The sequence below is a fragment of the Schistocerca serialis genome, chromosome 1, assembly GCF_023864345.2.
Source record: "Schistocerca serialis cubense isolate TAMUIC-IGC-003099 chromosome 1, iqSchSeri2.2, whole genome shotgun sequence".
NCBI classification, from domain to species: Eukaryota; Metazoa; Arthropoda; class Insecta; order Orthoptera; family Acrididae; genus Schistocerca; species Schistocerca serialis.
In genome coordinates this window covers 289257720-289275317 of record NC_064638.1, presented here as the reverse complement: position 1 = coordinate 289275317, position 17598 = coordinate 289257720, and positions in this window count along the sequence as shown.

The window sequence follows — 17598 nt, the reverse complement described above, 5'->3', positions numbered from 1 at the left end:
ATATGCCATTTTCAGACCCCATACACTTCTATCCAAATAAACTAACTTTTCATATAGCGCGTTTGCTGCCATATCATCGTATGAAGCAATTGTGTAAAGATTGGAATTCATGACAACCAGTGATTTATTGCAGTATACGATAAGTTCGTTTATTTGGATAGAAGCGTATGGGGACTGAAAACGGTGTAATGAAATGCCAAAACTGGTTGATTTCAGAATAAAATAAAATAATATCTTAAAGTATACAGTTGTTGGTGAATTTTATTGACATTGACAATTACTTGCCAGCCAATGTCCCCTGACCATGGTGGACCAACAGAGAATTTAATCTGCAACTGACGAGAACTAGACTGATACATTTCATGTATCATGAAGGGGTAGAGCGAGCCAAGTCCATAACTATTGTTCTGCACCAACCTTAATCAAGGCACCCATCCAGGAGCATGAAATCTCTCCAGATGCGCGCATAGGTTAGCGGCCCTTATCAGTGTACAGTAGATATGAAAGTGTTGTGATGATATAGCAGATGGTTAAGAAGAACCAGGGTTTTTTTAAGCATGATGGAGCACCAGATGGACGGAGTTAGAAGCATTTTACATAAATCGACTGTGCTATCTCTAGGTCCTTCCGCTGCATAAGTCGAACATGCGCCAGAACAAATGGACGTGGTCAGCCCATAGCGGGTTCCGCCTCTGCGGCGGCTATTCTGCCCAGCAGCTCTTGCACAGCAAGGGCGCCACCGCTACGCCACGTGCAGACAGTGGCCAATAGCTGCTCCCTCCAGTTTCGAATATAGGGACCCGCTCCGCCCTAGTCCATCTTCGGTGGTAATTCGGAAGGATACCACCCTTCGATTGTGCCATTCCAGCACTAATCAAAGCGTTAGGGTTTCACAGGTGCAAGCCAGGCAGCCAGCCGAGCAGTAGTGGTCCAGCCGAGCAGCAGCAGCAGCAGAAGCAGCGGCAGCAGCAGCGGCAGCAGCAGCAGCAGCAGCAGCAGCAGTCTCGGCCAGCAGCAGCGGTGCCGGCCAGCAGCAGCGGTCCCGGCCAGCAGCAGCAGTCCCAGCCAGCAGCAGCGGTCCAGCCAGCCAGCCCTCCAGCAGCAGCAGCAGCAGCAGGAGCAGCGGCCCCAGCCCCGTCTGTGGCAGCAGCAGCAGCTGCGGCGTTCCTGCCAGCCATTGTCAGCGCCAGCGCCAGCAGCGTGGGACTCTGGTCTTCGTCTGTCCCCAGTTTTTTCCTCTCCTTTTCGTCCTGTGCTGTTGTCGTTCATCCCTGTCGTCATGTCAGCCCCCACCACCACTGCCACTACTACCACCACTGCCATTGTGTACACTTCGCCCTCTGCCGCCACTACCACCATTACATGGTGTGCCCAGGCACCCCCCCCTCTTTTCATTCCCCCTCTTCTCACTCTCCCTTCGTCCTCGCTCTTTGTCACTTCCTCTCCAGCTTCTTCCTCTCACTGCTTTCCCTCTGATCCTTTCCCTCCACTCCCCCAGCCTGTCACTGCAGCTCCAGCTAGGGTGGTGGACCGTCGGGCCACTGCCCATGCCCAGCTCTCCCCATCGCCTTCGCTGTCACCACCACCACCGTCGCCATCGCCGTCGCCTTCACTGTCACCATCTCCGGCGCCGACTACTGCGTCCACGTTGGGACCTGCCACTTCCCATCCCTCATGTCACCACCCACCCTTCTGCCGCCGTTAAACACCCTAGTGGCACCACCACCTCCTCCGCTCCCAAAAAGGCCCCGCCCCGTCCTCCTTCCCCCCCCTAGGATGCCATGGATGTCTCCCCGCCTGGTCCTGCTCCCTCCGCCTCCTTCTCCTCCTCCTCCCCCATCTTTATACAAATACCTTCTCTCCCATCCCAATCCTTCCCTTCTCGAGGCCCGGAACCTCTCCCTCCTCCTCCTCCGCCAACACTACCCTGGTGCCCCCATCTCACTCCTCACTCCCAAACGGGATTCAGTTCTCATCTCCTCCCCCAGCCCCACCCTCCATACAGACATCATCTCCCGCCTCCCCATCACCCGGTTTGGCCCCAACGCCTCCCTCATCCGTTCTCCTTCTCCTACCCGCCAACCCCAACCCCCACGTCGCCTGCCGACACTCACTGCCATGATCACTTGGCTTAGTCCGACGATCACGGAGGAGGAGGAGGTGTTGGCGGAGCTCAAGACGCATCCCTCGCTGGAGGTGCGGGCGGTCCGTCGCATTTTCAACCCACCCGCCTTATGCAGGTTTTCTCGGAGGACGCCCCCTCCATAGACTGTCTCCTGAAGGAGGGTGCCCTCCTCTTCAACCAGCGCTATAAGGTCGACCCCTCCCGTTCGCCTCCTCAATCCCTGCACTGCCAGAGGTGTCTGAGCTATAACGCGCACCCAACAGCCGAGTGCTGCAAGGCCCCCACCTGCCTGCATTGTAGGCAAGCACACTTTCTGCAGCAGTGCCCTAACCTTCAGTCCCCTCCCTCCTGTAATACCTGCAATCTCCCCCATCCCACCTACTCCCAAAAGTTTAAAGCCCGACACCCTCAAACCTTTCCTGAACTCACCGTCGCTGTCCATCCTCTGGACGCCCCCACCCATCCTGGCAATTCCCTTCCCCCCCCCCCCCTCCACTGCTGAGGACATCATCAGGTTCCTCACCATTGTCCTGTAAAACGTCCACCCTATCCAGTGCCCTCACACCCTCCAACAGGTCTCCCTCACTGCCCGTTCCGTCTTCCACCTAAAAATGTATGCCACCTACTCCCATAACCAGGCCCATTTCACCTTCTCCTGTCTCAACACCCTTGTCTAAATCCCTGTCATGGTGTGACAGCACCGTATCCTGTTCAACAACATCCGTTCCCTTCCCGCCAACAAGAACCTCTTCATGAACACCCTTGCCACCCGCCACGTGGATGCCTTCTTCCTCAATGAAACCTTCCTCCAACCCCACCACACCGTCCACACTTTGCCCTACCTTCTCCACCGCTCCGATAATCCCCTCCCGATTGCGCGGGGCGGAGTTGCCATTGGCAACCACTGCCAGGTCCCAGTTTGGCTCCAACCTCACCTTCCCAACCCCACCGAACACCTGATCCTTAGTCTCTTCTTCCCCGGCCTTACTGTCACCTGTGCCACCATCTATGTCCGCCCTAACGCCTCTATTCCTTTCGACTTCCTCTCCCACATTGATCGTATGTTCTCTTCCTACGTGATCGCCACCGACCTCAACATCCATAGTCGCTCCGCCACCCAGTTATGGCGGTGGCATCGGTTCCTCTCCACCCTCCAAGGCGACCTCGTCCCCATTCCCCAGCACACCTGCCCCGAATCCAACTCCCGATATCATCCTCTCCGCCCCCAACCTCCTTGGCCACATAGTGGTGGATGTCCTGGACCCCATTGGTAGCGACCATCTCCCTGTCCTCCTCACCGTTTCAGATGGTCGTCGTCCCCGCCCCGACCCTCGTAATGACCCTCCCCCAAAGTACGTCCATGACTATTCCCGTGCCGACTGGAATGCCTACCAGGATACCCTCTCCACCCGGGTCGAAGGCCACCCCTTCACCTACCACCACCCTGACGATGTTACCCATGCCGCCTCCTTTCTCCAGCAGAACTTGTCTGAGACCGTGGAGGCCCACATCCCTACTGTCACCATCCACCCCCACCGTCCTACCTTACCCCCACAGGCCATCCTCCTCCTCCATGAATCCCGTTGTCTCTACCATGTATTTCTCCACACGTGTGACCCGGACACACTACGACGCCACCGGCAACTCCAGCGACACATCTGAAACTTGCTCGCAGCCAAGAAATGCCGGGACTGGCGACAGACATGCACCCGTTTAAATGCTACCCTACCTATAAACTCGTCCAAGTACCGGTCAGCCTTCTGTTGTCTTACCGGAACTTAACCCTCCCCCTACTATCCTCTTCTCCATGATGATCACCCCTTTCCTGACACCCTTAGTAAGGCCAATCAATTTGCCTCCTACCTTTCCGATGTCTTCTCCATCCCCGACGATCCCCAGTACGATTACTCCCTCTTCCCGGATGTCCGCGATCGAATTGATACCTCTGTCCCTCCCCTCGCACCTGGTTTCCAGAACTTGGACAACATTACACACATGGAACTCTATGCCCCTATCACTACACAGGATCTCATTGCTACACTTCGCACAAAACGCAACACTGTTCCTGGTCACGATCGTGTCACCTACTGCCACCTTCGTGAAGCTCCTGTCTCTTTCCTCTCCACCCTGGCGAGGCTCTACAATGTAGTCCTGTCCACCGGCTACTACCCCTACATGTGGAAAACCTCCCATATTGTGATGTTCCTTAAACCCGGTAAACCGCCGTCCGCCGTCTTCTCCTATCGTCCCATCAGCCTTACCTCATTCTTCACCAAGGTCCTGGAATCCATCCTCACCCGACGCATCCACCACCATCTCCGCCAGCACCGCCTCCTTCCCATTACCCAGTGTGGCTTTCGATCGTCCTGCTCTTCCGATGACCTTCTCCTCCACCTCACTCATCTCCTTTCCGAACAGCTAAATTCCTGTCGCTCCACAATCTTCCTCTCCTTGGACGTCGAACGTGCGTATGACCGCGTATGGAATTCCGGTCTCCTCTTCAAGCCCCAGACCTTCGCCCTTCCCATTAACTAAGTCCGTCTGATCGGCTCCTTTCTCTCCCACTGTCCTTCCTACGTCACCATCCATAACATGGATTCCTACACCTTTTTTCCCTCCGCCGGTGTGCCCCAAGGTTCCGTCCTCTCCCCCCTTCTGTACCTTTCGTATACGGCGGACATGCCGACGCCGTCACCCCCCGTCCACCTTTTCCAGTTTGCCGATGACACCGCCTTCCTTGCCCTCGCCCCAACCCTGCTGCATTCCCAACACCTTCTCCAATCCCATCTTGACCGGTTCACCACTTGGTGCAACCAGTGGTTGCTCAAGGTCAATCCCTCCTAAACCCAGGCGATCATTGTAGGCAAAACCACCCCTTCCTTCCGCCTATGGCTGTCCTATCGCCCTCACCCCCACCATGAAGTACCTTGGCGTCACCCTCGTCCGTCGCCTCTCCTGGACCCCCCATCTCCGGACAATCCAAGCCAAGGCATGCTCCTGACTCTGTCTCCTCAAGCTCCTTTACGGCCGTACGTGGGGTCTGGACCCCTCCACTATACTCCACACCTATAAATCCCTCATCCCCCCTATCCTCTGTTACGCCCATCCTGCCTGGATCTCCGCCCCCCCCCCTACCTTTTACAAATCCCTTCAGATCCTTGAATGCCATGCTCTCTGCCTCGCCTATCGCATCCGTCTGTCCTCCCCCACGCAGATCCTATACGACCTCATTCTGTTCCCCCACCTCCTCCTTTTCCTTGAAAGGATACGGATCCTGTACACCTCCCGAAAACTCGATCCTCCTCACCCGCTTGTCTCCCCCATCCTCTCCCACCCCACCCGCTGCCGCGCCTGTATTCCCACGTCCCAGCTGGTCTCCATCTCTCCACCCTCCTTATCCTCTCCCAAGGTGGCTTCTGCCAGCTCCCTCTCCCTGATGATGCCCTCCTCCCCTCCTACCAACTTTGATCCTCCCTCCCTCTTCCTGTGTTTGCTCCTTTGGGCACCCTCCCTCCCTCTTCCCTCCCTCCTCCATTTCTCCCCACTCCTCCCCCGGGATTCCCCTCCCCTGTCCCTCTACTCCTGCCCCCATCTCCCCAGCCATTCACATCTTCGTTCTCTCCTCTTCACCCCCCCCCCCCCCACCCTTCTTCCCCTCTTGGCAGGTCCCTGGACTTGCACACACTACGTGGACATTTGTGCGCCGGAGATCATCGCCATTAGTGTCTCGTGTGGTCCGTCGTGTTTAGTGTTCAGTGTTCACCGTCGCACTCCATTGTTCAGCTGTGCCATCGCCATCTTCAGTGTTTGTGTGTGGATTATCATCGAGTGTGAACGGCTCCGTGTTTGTCTTTATGTGTTTACTGTTTTATTACCCACCGTTATGTCACTTATTTGTATTCTTTCTGTTGTTTATTTATCTATTCTATGGCTGAAGAGTGGCGTAACATGCTGCTGACAGCCTGCCTGTTTGTACGGGTTTGAAAATAACAATAAAGGAAAAGAAAAACCCTAGTCCAGTCAGTCTGGTACTCGCTCTGGATTGCGTTTCTATCTCGGTGGTACTGCGTTCTGGTCGTTGCTCGTTGTTGACATTTGCCTGGCTCTGGTTCCAAGTGGATTTACTGTTGGTGTTTGGTGTTGTGGTTTCCACAAGCCTCCGTTGTTTATCTCTTCCTTGTTGTGTCGGTTGTGGTCGGTTGTTGTCAGTTGTCGTTGGTCTCTCGTCCTACTCGTCCTTGTGTTTACCCGGTGGTGCGTTCTCCACCACCGCCGGCTTCCCCACCTGGCGGCTCCGATCCGCAGCCCAAGGCGTTCCCGCAGTTGGTTTTGGTTACTACACTATCAATTCTAAAGTATTGTTCTAGTGTCTGGGGTCAGTACCAAGAAGGTATTGGTAAGTATCCTAAGGCTACATTGTTCTGCTCTTAAAACATGCTATAATGTTAGAGTGGTGTGGTTTGCAATCTATTAGTCATGTGGACTGCCACGCTGTTAATATGCCACTGTAAGAAATATATTTCCAGCGCATGAAATACATACTCTTCGCAAGTTTCTCTGCGATAAACAATGGTGACAAAATGTAAAATGTAAAAACTACTTCATTAAAACATCGATTTTTTGTGATAAATGCACAATATAGCTTTCCAGAGGTATATAGCGCTCACTGTTCACATCTGATTACAGTTTAGAAATTATACTATGCTCATATCAATCCTATAAAATGATTGTTAGTAAAGGAGAGTGTCTCTTACAAGGAAAGAGACAAAAGCATAAATTACACGTCATGCCGCCACTAACTTAGTAAACAGGACATCTGTCAAGCAGATGCACACAGGTGAATTGCAGTACCTCATAAACACCTATGGCTAATTTGGAATCACCATAGTCATGAAACTGAAGACGCGATTTTATGCCCAAGACGCTGTAGGGGAATGGAGTATGTTGCATAAATCTTCGTCCATCTAGAGTAAAGTGCTGAAACAGGATCGACATGTTTCATCATCATCATTACACATGAGATGGAAGTCCTCTGATGATTGATGGGTTTGCTGTTTACGATCGCAAGTACATAGTGCTCTCAGTCACACAGAGAACACGCTGTTGTATACGAGTTGAAAGCTGGCTATAACACACAACTGATGCACCCCGACAGAACAGAAAAAAAGGTTAAATGACCTGCAGCTACATCCCCCTCTCTCACTAGATGCATCATCAGTCTGCCATTAAATCATACCTTGCTAGAACTCCGTCTCAACCGATCACTCCATCCTCGTCCTGTCACCCTTTAACGCAGATGCAAGGAAGTTTAGAGGCAGATGGTTCTCTTTTTTCCTGTAAAGCAACAAAGCCAGCAGTCAACTTATGTGTATCACTATTATCTCAATAGGCATACAGTAGAATGTTACCTTGACGAAAAATGACTGTTTTCCTGTTTCCCGGTGCTTCCATGTCAACGTTTTCTCGTATTCCTCTTTGTGTCACATATTCGTTCCTATGTACAAGAATTGTTCCGCACCAAGCAGAAGACACGCAAATACTCCCTCAATCTCCCCACTTTTTGAGGACAAAAAGAGAATGCTGACAGAGTCAGGTATGTCTGAGTGATGGCATAACACCACTGCTTCTGTTACTGACATCTTTCAGGCTTGGCAGCTAAGGCAGTGGCAGCTGAGGAACAGCTGATGTCTCGATCAATGTGGCGGCCATGACCCACTGGAGGAGTGCTGTGGCTGGCACGTTATGTCCAACGGCCTTGCAACTGCGGCACCCCTGTGTCTCGTATCTCAGGACTTCCTGCCGTGATGCTAGGCTGAACTGTGGACGCCATACAGCATTCTGGATGGTGCCCCAAGTAGTGCCCGATGATGGTAGTACTGTGATACTAACACAAGAACATTTCAGTAGAAAAGCGGCTAGGTATATATACATTCACAGGCTGCACTTGCTTGGGTTTTGATATGTCTTGTGGCATGCATACTAAACACTTCCGTGGTTGCTGGTGTGGAAAGGCTTCTGCCTTTTTCCACTTAGGTGCTGCTGTGTCAACTATTTCCACATGTTGCCTGGCTGACTCACCTCACAACATAAAGAGGCTGTGTTGTGTTTTGTAAGGCATAACACCATGCTCATTTGCAGCTGGCTCAGCATTAATCTGCTTTTATATTAATATATATTAATGACTTGCTATTCTATGTTCACGAAGAAGCAAAGCTGGTACTTTTTGCCGATGATTCAAGTATAGCTATCACACCCAACAGACAAGAAATAACTGGTGAAATTGTAAACGATGTTTTTCAGAAAATCATTAAGTGGTTCTCTGCAAATGGGCTCTCATTAAACTTTGACAAAACACAGTACATACAGTTCCACACAGTAAATGGAATGACACCATTAATAAATATAGACTTCGATCAGAAATTGGTAGCTAAGGTAGAATATTCAAAATTTCTAGGTGTATGCGTTTATGAGGGGTTGCACTGGAACAAACACACTGAGGATCTGCTGAAACGTTTGAGTTCAGCTACTTATGCTATTAGGCTCATTGCAAATTTTGGCGATATACATCTCAGTAAATTAGCTCACCAAGCCTATTTTCATTCTCTGCTTTCATATGACACCATATTCTGGGGTAACTCATCACTGAGTAAAAGAGCGTTCATTGCACAAAAGCGAGTAATCAGAATAATTGCTGGAGCTCATCCAAGATCATCCTGCAGACACTTATTTAAAGAGCTAGAGATCTTCACTGCAGCCTCTCATTTGTTATTAACAATCCGGACAAATTCAAAAGTAATAGCTGTGTACATGGCTATAACACTAGGAGAAAGAATGATCTTCACTACTCGAGGTTACATCTAACTTTGTCTCAGAAGGGGGTAAATTATGCTGCCACAAAAGTCTTTGGTCACCTAATAGCATCAAAAGTCTGACAGACAGCCATATAGCATTTAAAAGGAAATTAAAATAATTTCTTAATGGCAACTCCTTCTACTCATTAGATGAATTTTTGGATATAGTAAGTGGGTAATTTCCCCAACCCCCACAAAAAATAAAATAAAATAAAAATATTAAGTGTTATGTAATATTTTGTGTAATGTAATATCTTGAATAGACACCTTTTATTAACCTGACACGTTCCACATCATTAAGAAGTGTCGTATTCATGATCTATGGAACAAGTACTAATCTAATCGAATCTAATCTTCCTCCTTCGTGTGTTTCTGACCATATATGGTCGCTGCACTACAGTAGAAGAGCACACATGGGCACATGACTGATTAAGCTAATTTTTTTATTGTGCACAGACTTGCATGAATAAATCAGTTGATATTTGTACTCAGTTATTAATTGTAATCTTCTTGCATCATTGCAGTTGTATCTGTCACCAAATAATACCTCATGAGTGACAGTGACATCACTTTATTAATATTGATAAAAGGAGTGTACTGATAAGACAGGGTGTAATGGTTACAAGTACAGATATTTTTATATGTGGTACCTCGACATGTACACACATAACTGTATTGATTGTTTTCCATCTGTGCTGAACAGTCTTCCTGCAAACACATCACAAAATTTATAACCTGACATTTTCTGCATGATCATAATTGCACCACTAAGTAGGCTCTGCCCGACCTGCTGTCCAGGGGGAAATAAGCTTTAATGGCATACTCTTTCCACACATTCTTGCAGGTATTAATCAACCTAAAAAGATACTCCTTGTAATAACCATAATTGATAGTATGCAAACGATGTAAATACTGATGAAAAAGGGGCACTCAATAAGTAAGTCTGCACATTGTTTGCTGAAAGTAGGTTGGTTTTATTCAGGATTCCAATACACCATATTATTCCCCACTCTTTTGGCCACAAAATGCTACTTTTCAACATAATCTACACTGAATACTATAGCCTTATGCTATCTTACTGGAAGGGTATGTATGCCTGCATGGTAACTATCTACTGGTCGACTTCATGCTGCATCAGTAACCTCCCCTCATCCACATACTGCTTGCCACAGAGTGTATCTTTCATTGGACCAAATAGGCGGAAGTCAGAACATCTGAGATCCAAGTTGTTGGCTGGATGGGGAAGAACAGTCCAATGAAGTTTTGTGAGCTTCTCTCAGGTGTGCAGACTTGTGTGAGGCTTCACATTATCATGGAGAAGGAGAAGTCCATTTTCATTTTTTTAGCAACAAACACGCTGAAGCCATTTCTTCAGTTTCCTGAGGGTAGTGCAATACAATTCAGGGTTGACTGTTGCTCCGTGAAGGAGGACATCAAACAGAATATCACCTTCAGAGTCCAAAAAGACAGCCGCCATGACTTTACTAGTTGAGGGCCTTGCCCAATGACTCATCTTACTTACCAAAGGACCATTTGTGTGCCCTTAATGAGTGCATGACACAAAGTTTTACGTCTTGCCTGGGCTAGTCAACACCAACATTATACTGTTGATGACTGGAAACATGCTGCCTGGTTGGACGAGTCTTTTCTCAAATTGTATCAAGTGGATGGATGTGTACAGGTATGGAGGCAACCTCATGGACCCTGCACATCACCAGGGGACTGCACAAGCTGGAGGAGGTTTTGTAATGGAGTGAAGAATGGGCAGTTGTAATGAACAAATTACTTTGGTTCTACAGTGTATAATCAAGAGCTTCTATAAATTCATATATTTGTTCAGGTAAAACACCATCCTCAAGGTCTAATAGATATGCAATGTCATCAGTTAAAGCTCTCATTTAATTAGGAAATATTTTATATGAAATCTGACTTTCCTTTCATTAGTTTTCCTAGTCATGTCTATCACAAAAAAATCTAAACTGATCATTCCAACATATACTACACTTTTCTTTTAAATCATCAAACTTCAAATCACCATCAACAAACTCATGATAGATATGATTTAAATTTGTGTCATCCTGTCAGAAAATAATTAAAAAAATTATATTGTCTGTTATTAATTTTTAGGTATTTTAGAATGTGTATGAGCTAAATGAAAACAATCTTTTCCTTTATGTTTTCCCCCACTAAAATATTCTCTAACTACATCTTTATTTTAAAGAATAAATTCATTGATTGCTATTAGTGAATTTTCTAGCCATTGATCTACTGTTATTCATCTTTTTCATCATTTTTCTCAGTAAAAGTATTAATTTTCTCATTATTTTTATCTTAAACTTTTTTACACATTTTTTTATAAATTATTGATATTTTGGCTGATTTAACTTTGATGATATTTTATTTGTAGATTTCAAAAAAAAGCCTAAGGTAGCATACACTGACAGATACTTCCAAATACATATAATGAGAGAATTTGAAATACCATCAAAGCTAATCAGATTTATTAAAATCTGTACAGATGATATTTTATCTTGTATCAAGACACCTGTAGAAGAAACAGAAAAATTTTATAAACTTCCTTCACTAAGGTGCAAATTTTGTGATTAACATTTAACAATGCCGTACATAAGGACATGTTTTTAGAGAACAGCTCTGAAGATTGTCATTATTGACCAAAACCGGTAACTTGATGAGAATAATTTGAGAATTTTAGCTCGTCTTAGAGAACATTGATAGAGAATTTAGTAAAACTAATCCTCAAGGGATGCAAATGCACAAGTTGAACATTACTAGACTTACCTACAGAGATGATATAGTATTAAGAAGTAGTTCCAAAATAGAATTAGTCAAAATGATGCAAAATTAAAATATAATTGCTGAGAAAGCAGGATTACATGTTAATGAATAAAAGACAGAATATATGATAATAAGTAAGAAGAACCAAAGTGATGCACCTTTGGCTGTAGATGTATTCACTCTCAAAACAATTGACCACTTGAACTACTTAGGGAGTCTGTTTAGTAACAATAATGGAATGGATATAGAAGTAGATGCCCGTCTAGCAACAGTGAACAAAACACACTTTAGTTTTATCAAAATCTTACAGAAAAGATCACTTAGCACTAACTTCAAAATCCACTTGCATCAGTCGACCATTACACCAGCAACATCACACAGATGTGAAGCATTAATATTTAGAAAGAAAGGTCTTCCGTTAATATTCGAAAGAAAGATACTAAGAAAATTTTTGGTCCAAGATATGATGAAGATAACATGGAATGGAAGATAAGAAAAAATGAAGAATTAAGAGAGCTGTACAAACACCATAACACCATAGGTGTGCTAAAGAAGAGAAGGTTGAACTGGGCAGACCATATAGCAAGAATGACAGAAAACAGAGTACCTAAAATAGCATTTGAAAGAACGATATATGGAATGAGAGGAAGAGGAAGACCCTTAAGTTGCTGGAGAGATAACATCCGGAAGGACACAACTAGGATGAATATGAACACTGAATGGCCAAACAAAGCACTCAACAGAAGGAAATGGAAGAGGCTTGTAGAGCAAGCGTATGGTCGATAAGATCCTTGTAAATAAAATAAATCAACTTTTGAAGAAACATACAACTGATTTATATTACTCTATTTCAACCATCCTAGGGCTAGCAAATAATTATCAATCATTAATGTTGTTCCACCTTCCTCGCAGATTAAAACTGTGTGCCAGACCGAGACTCGAACTCGAGCTTTAATTCCACCAGTACCCCGTCTCCTACCTTCCAAGGAGAGCTTCTGCGAAGTTTGGTAGGTAGGAGACGAGGTACTGGCGAAAGTAAAGCTGTGAGGATGGGGCGTGAGTCGTGCTTGGGTAGCTCAGTAGGAAGAGCACTTGCCCGCAATAGGCGAAGGTCCTGAGTTCGAGTCTCGGTCAGGCACACAGTTTTAATTTGCCAGTAAGTTTCATGTCAGCGCACACTCCACTGCAAAGTGAAAAACTCATTCTGGAAATATGCCCCAGACTGTGGCTAAGCCATGTCTCTGTAATATCCTTTCTTTCAGGAAATGTGTGCTAAAGTGTTACTGGAAAACAGAAAATATGAGTCGTTTCGCAGACATTGGAGAATTGAACAACACCACCGACAAGAGTAACAATTACAAGAATCAGAGATAAATCGAAGGAACGGTGCAGTAATCCAGGTATACACACGATCCCTGAAGAAATCTGTGAGGTAATGCTCTCATGAGGCTGGGATCTGCAGAAGCAGTGTTCATAGAATTTTGCGGTCTCAGAACTTTAAGCCTTATATTTCAAGACTTCTTCACGCTCTTAATGAGGATAGGTGAAGCGAATTTTGTGAGTGGTTTACTAACAGATGTGAAGAAGAGCAACGTTTCCAAGATCGAATTCTTTGGTCAGATGAAGCTACATTTAAACTTGATGGAACAATTAACTGCCATAATTGCATGTACTCAGCCAGGGAGCATCCATACATAAATGAGCAAAGGCATGTTAATCTACCAGGAGTGTCTGGTGTGGTCTGTCTTCTAGAAGGTTAATCGGGCCATACTTCTTTGACAACACTGTCGCGGGCGACTCATACTTGGAAATGATAACACCTGATCTTAGCGGTGTGTTTGGAAATGAAGATTATTACTGTCAACAGGATGGGGCACCACCTCCCTTTCACCTGGATGTGAGGACATTTGTCAATCATACATTCCCTGCCAGATGGATAGGACGAAGAAGGTGTGTGGATATCCTGCTCGATCTCCAAACACCTGATCTTAACGGTGTGTTTGGAAATGAAGATTATTACTGTCAACAGGATGGGGCACCACCTCCCTTTCACCTGGATGTGAGGACATTTGTCAATCATACATTCCCTGCCAGATGGATAGGACGAAGAAGGTGTGTGGATATCCTGCTCGATCTCCAAATTTAACTCCTCTAGACTTCTTTCTGTGGGATACCCTCAAAACACAGTTTACGCTGGGAGATCACACACACTAGATGATCGTCCGCAGCTCGTGGTCGTGCGGTAGCGTTCTCGCTTCCCACGCCTCAGTTCCCGGATTCGATTCCCAGCAGGGTCAGGGATTTTCTCTGCCTCGTGATGACTGGGTGTTGTGTGCTGTCCTTAGGTTAGTTAGGTTCAAGTAGTTCTAAGTTCTAGGGGACTGATGACCATGGATGTTAAGTCCCATAGTGCACAGAACCATTTGAACCATTTTTGAACACTAGATTATCTTAGAGAGCAAATTGGGCAAGTCTCTGATGCTATTCCGTTGGAAACAGAAAAGTTGGCATGTCACTCAGTCACTAAGTCGCTGTCGACAGTGTATTGCGATGGACAGACACCAGTTTGAACATTTACCACCTTAAGTCGGACCATGAGGCACGTAACACCACTAAAATTGTATTTCTAATCCCTTTCATTAAAGAGATTTTTAGTTTCAAAGAGTGTATACATTATTTTGGGACACCCTGTAGTTTGTGTTGATCGTGTGACATTGTCGGCTGGGAGAACCCATCTGGGGAAGTATGGCCACTGGGTCAAAAGTCTTTTTCAGGTGACGCCACATTGGGATACTTGCATGTCAGTTATGACGAAATGGTGACGAGGACAGCACAACATCTAGTCCACTAGCAGAGAAAATCTCCAACCCAGCTGGGAATCAAACCTGGGAATACTCCATGGTAGGTAAGCAAGTAACCACTCAGCGAAGCATGTGGACCATTCATTAAAACAAACCCTAATATACACATTATAGCAGATCAAATTTTTAAATAGAATTATTATTGAGAATGATCTTAAATTATATAAGGATATTAAAGATAGTATTGGGAGTGTGCTTGGATTTAGTAACCAGATTATTGAAGCTGATAAAAACATTTTGATTTGTAGACTTAGAGAAAGCATTTGACAATGTTGACTGGAATACTCTCTTTCAAATTCTGAAGGTGGCAGGGGTAAAATACAGGGAGCATAAGGCTATTTACAATTTGTACAGAAACCAGATGGCAGTTATAAGAGTCGAGGGGTATGAAAGGGAAGCAGTGGTTGGGAAGGGAGTGAGACAGGGTTGTTATTCACGATGTTATTCAATCTGTATATTGAGCAAGCAGTAAAGGAAACAAAAGAAATGTTCGGAGTAGGCATTAAATTCCATGGAGAAGAAATAAAAACTTTGAGGTTCGCTAATGACATTATAATTCTGTCAGAGACAGCAAAGGACTTGCAAGAGCAGATGAACGGAATGGACAGTGTCTTGAAAGGAGGGTATAAGATGAACATCAACAAAAGCAAAACAAGGATAATGGAATGTAGTCAAATTAAGTTGGGTGGTGCTGAGGGAATTAGATTAGGAAATGAGACACTTAAAGTAGTAAAGGAGTTTTGCTATTTGGGGAGCAAAATAACTGATAATGGTCGAAGTAGAGAGGATATAAAATGTAGACTGACAATGGCAAGGAAAGCGTTTCTGAAGAAGAGAAATTTGTTAACATCGAGTATAGATTTCAGTGTCATGAAGTCGTTTCTGAAAGTATTTGTATGGAGTGTGGCCATGTATGGAAGTGAAACATGGACGATAAACAGTTTAGACAAGAAGAGAATAGATGATTTCGAAATGTGGTGTTACAGAAGAATGCTGAAGATTAGATGGGTAGATCACATAACTAATGAGGAGGTATTGAATAGAATTGGGGAGAAGAGGAGTTTGTGGCACAACTTGACTAGAAGAAGGGATCGGTTGGTAGGACATGTTCTGAGGCATCAAGGAATCACCAATTTAGTAATGGAGGGCAGTGTGGAGGGTAAAAATCGTAGAGGGAGACCAAGAGATGAATACACTAAGCAGATTCAGAAGGATGTAGGCTGCAGGAGGTACTGGGAGATTAAGAAGCTTGCACAGGATAGAGTAGCATGGAGAGCTGCATCAGACCAGTCTCAGGACTGAAGACCACAACAACAACAAAAACATTTACTGATGATGTTCCTAAAATTATTCCATTCCCATTAATCAATATTAACTTTAACCTGACTGATGGAGTATTTGAGAAACATACTTATTACTTTCATTGAGAAACTAATATTATTGCTTCATTCAAGCCTAATGTTGAATTTGGTGGGCTGCTAATTCATTAACCACATTATCCTGTTTCTATTACAAGTTTTGATGCTATACAGGATTTAGAAACAACTACAGCTGGTGAAAATGATAATTTACTTCACTTCAATAGAGCTTGTGTGACAGATGTTTTAGAAATGCCTTAAGAAAATTTCATTCTTCAATAAATAATGAAAATAGAGAGCTATCAGTTCTACTTATAACCTGTGAATGAGAAAAGCAGAAATAATCGAAATTCTCCTAATAAGGATACTGAGATTAATATGAATATTAGTGGCAGATAGATACATCCTAACCATGCTCAGTCCTACATGAGCTTTATGATTATGAAAGCTTATGGATCAGATTACCCAACATATGATGGAAAATTCAATAAAAAATTAATTGAAAATTGTGTGGCAGAATTTGATTTTACAACCATAAAGAATGGAGATAATATTCTATCTAGAATTGAACATCTTTTTATCTCATCATTAGTTTTGTTCTATTTGGCATGTCTTGCTGATAAAATACGTATGGAAGGACATATACTTAGTAATGGAAAAATAAAGAGTAAGAAAAATCAGGTGCTTTATCTGCTTGGAATGCTTTGTGTTTTCTTTCAGGGACTGAAGACAAATTTTATACGAAGGAGATCTTACTGTAATTTTTACTTGGAGTTCAGTTGCTGGAGATTCAATTGATAGATGGGCTGTTGCAAAGATGCTGGAACTGAAATAAAAAATGCATTATCAAATGAAGGGAAAATTATAGTAGTATCAATGGAAATTCATGTTCCTGTTGGTAAATATGAACCGAATTACGAGCGTGAACAACGAGAATATACAATGAAAAATACTGAAGTTCCTATGTTTTTGTGAACATCGTACAGTTGAAGTGGCAGGATTAAATGGGTAGAAAAATTTTGAGTGAGTTACCACGAATTACTATAATTCAGTAGGGTTTGATATGTCTTATTTTATTTTGGTTGTCATTCAAACTAATCGAAAATACAATCTTTTCATTGATTCTTCGTTGTTTGACCACATTAAACTTCAGGAGATTTATATTAAAAATGGAAGGAATGAAATATTTCCTCAAGAAATGTGGAATTTGGATTCACCAAATTATCTGATGGCTTATGATGCAATTCTTGATTTTAATCGAATTACACAGTTGAAGGATGATGTAGATATAAGTCGATTTAATTTCATAACGAACTATCCTATCTATGTTATTAACATGACTCACAGAACGAATATTATTACTGCTCTGAAGACTATTATGAAATTATGTGCTACATTCAGTTATGAAATACTGAAGGACACAATCACCTACACAATTATGTTTGGAAAGAAGGATATCACATTTGATGCACAACAATGAATTTTGACTGAGAATTTTTAAACTGAAAAATTTAGTATCTAATGATTTCTGATTTTATTCATTATTAATTTTCTGACTATCTCTTTTTATGTAGAACATGTTAGCATTTTGAATTTTTAAATTAGTT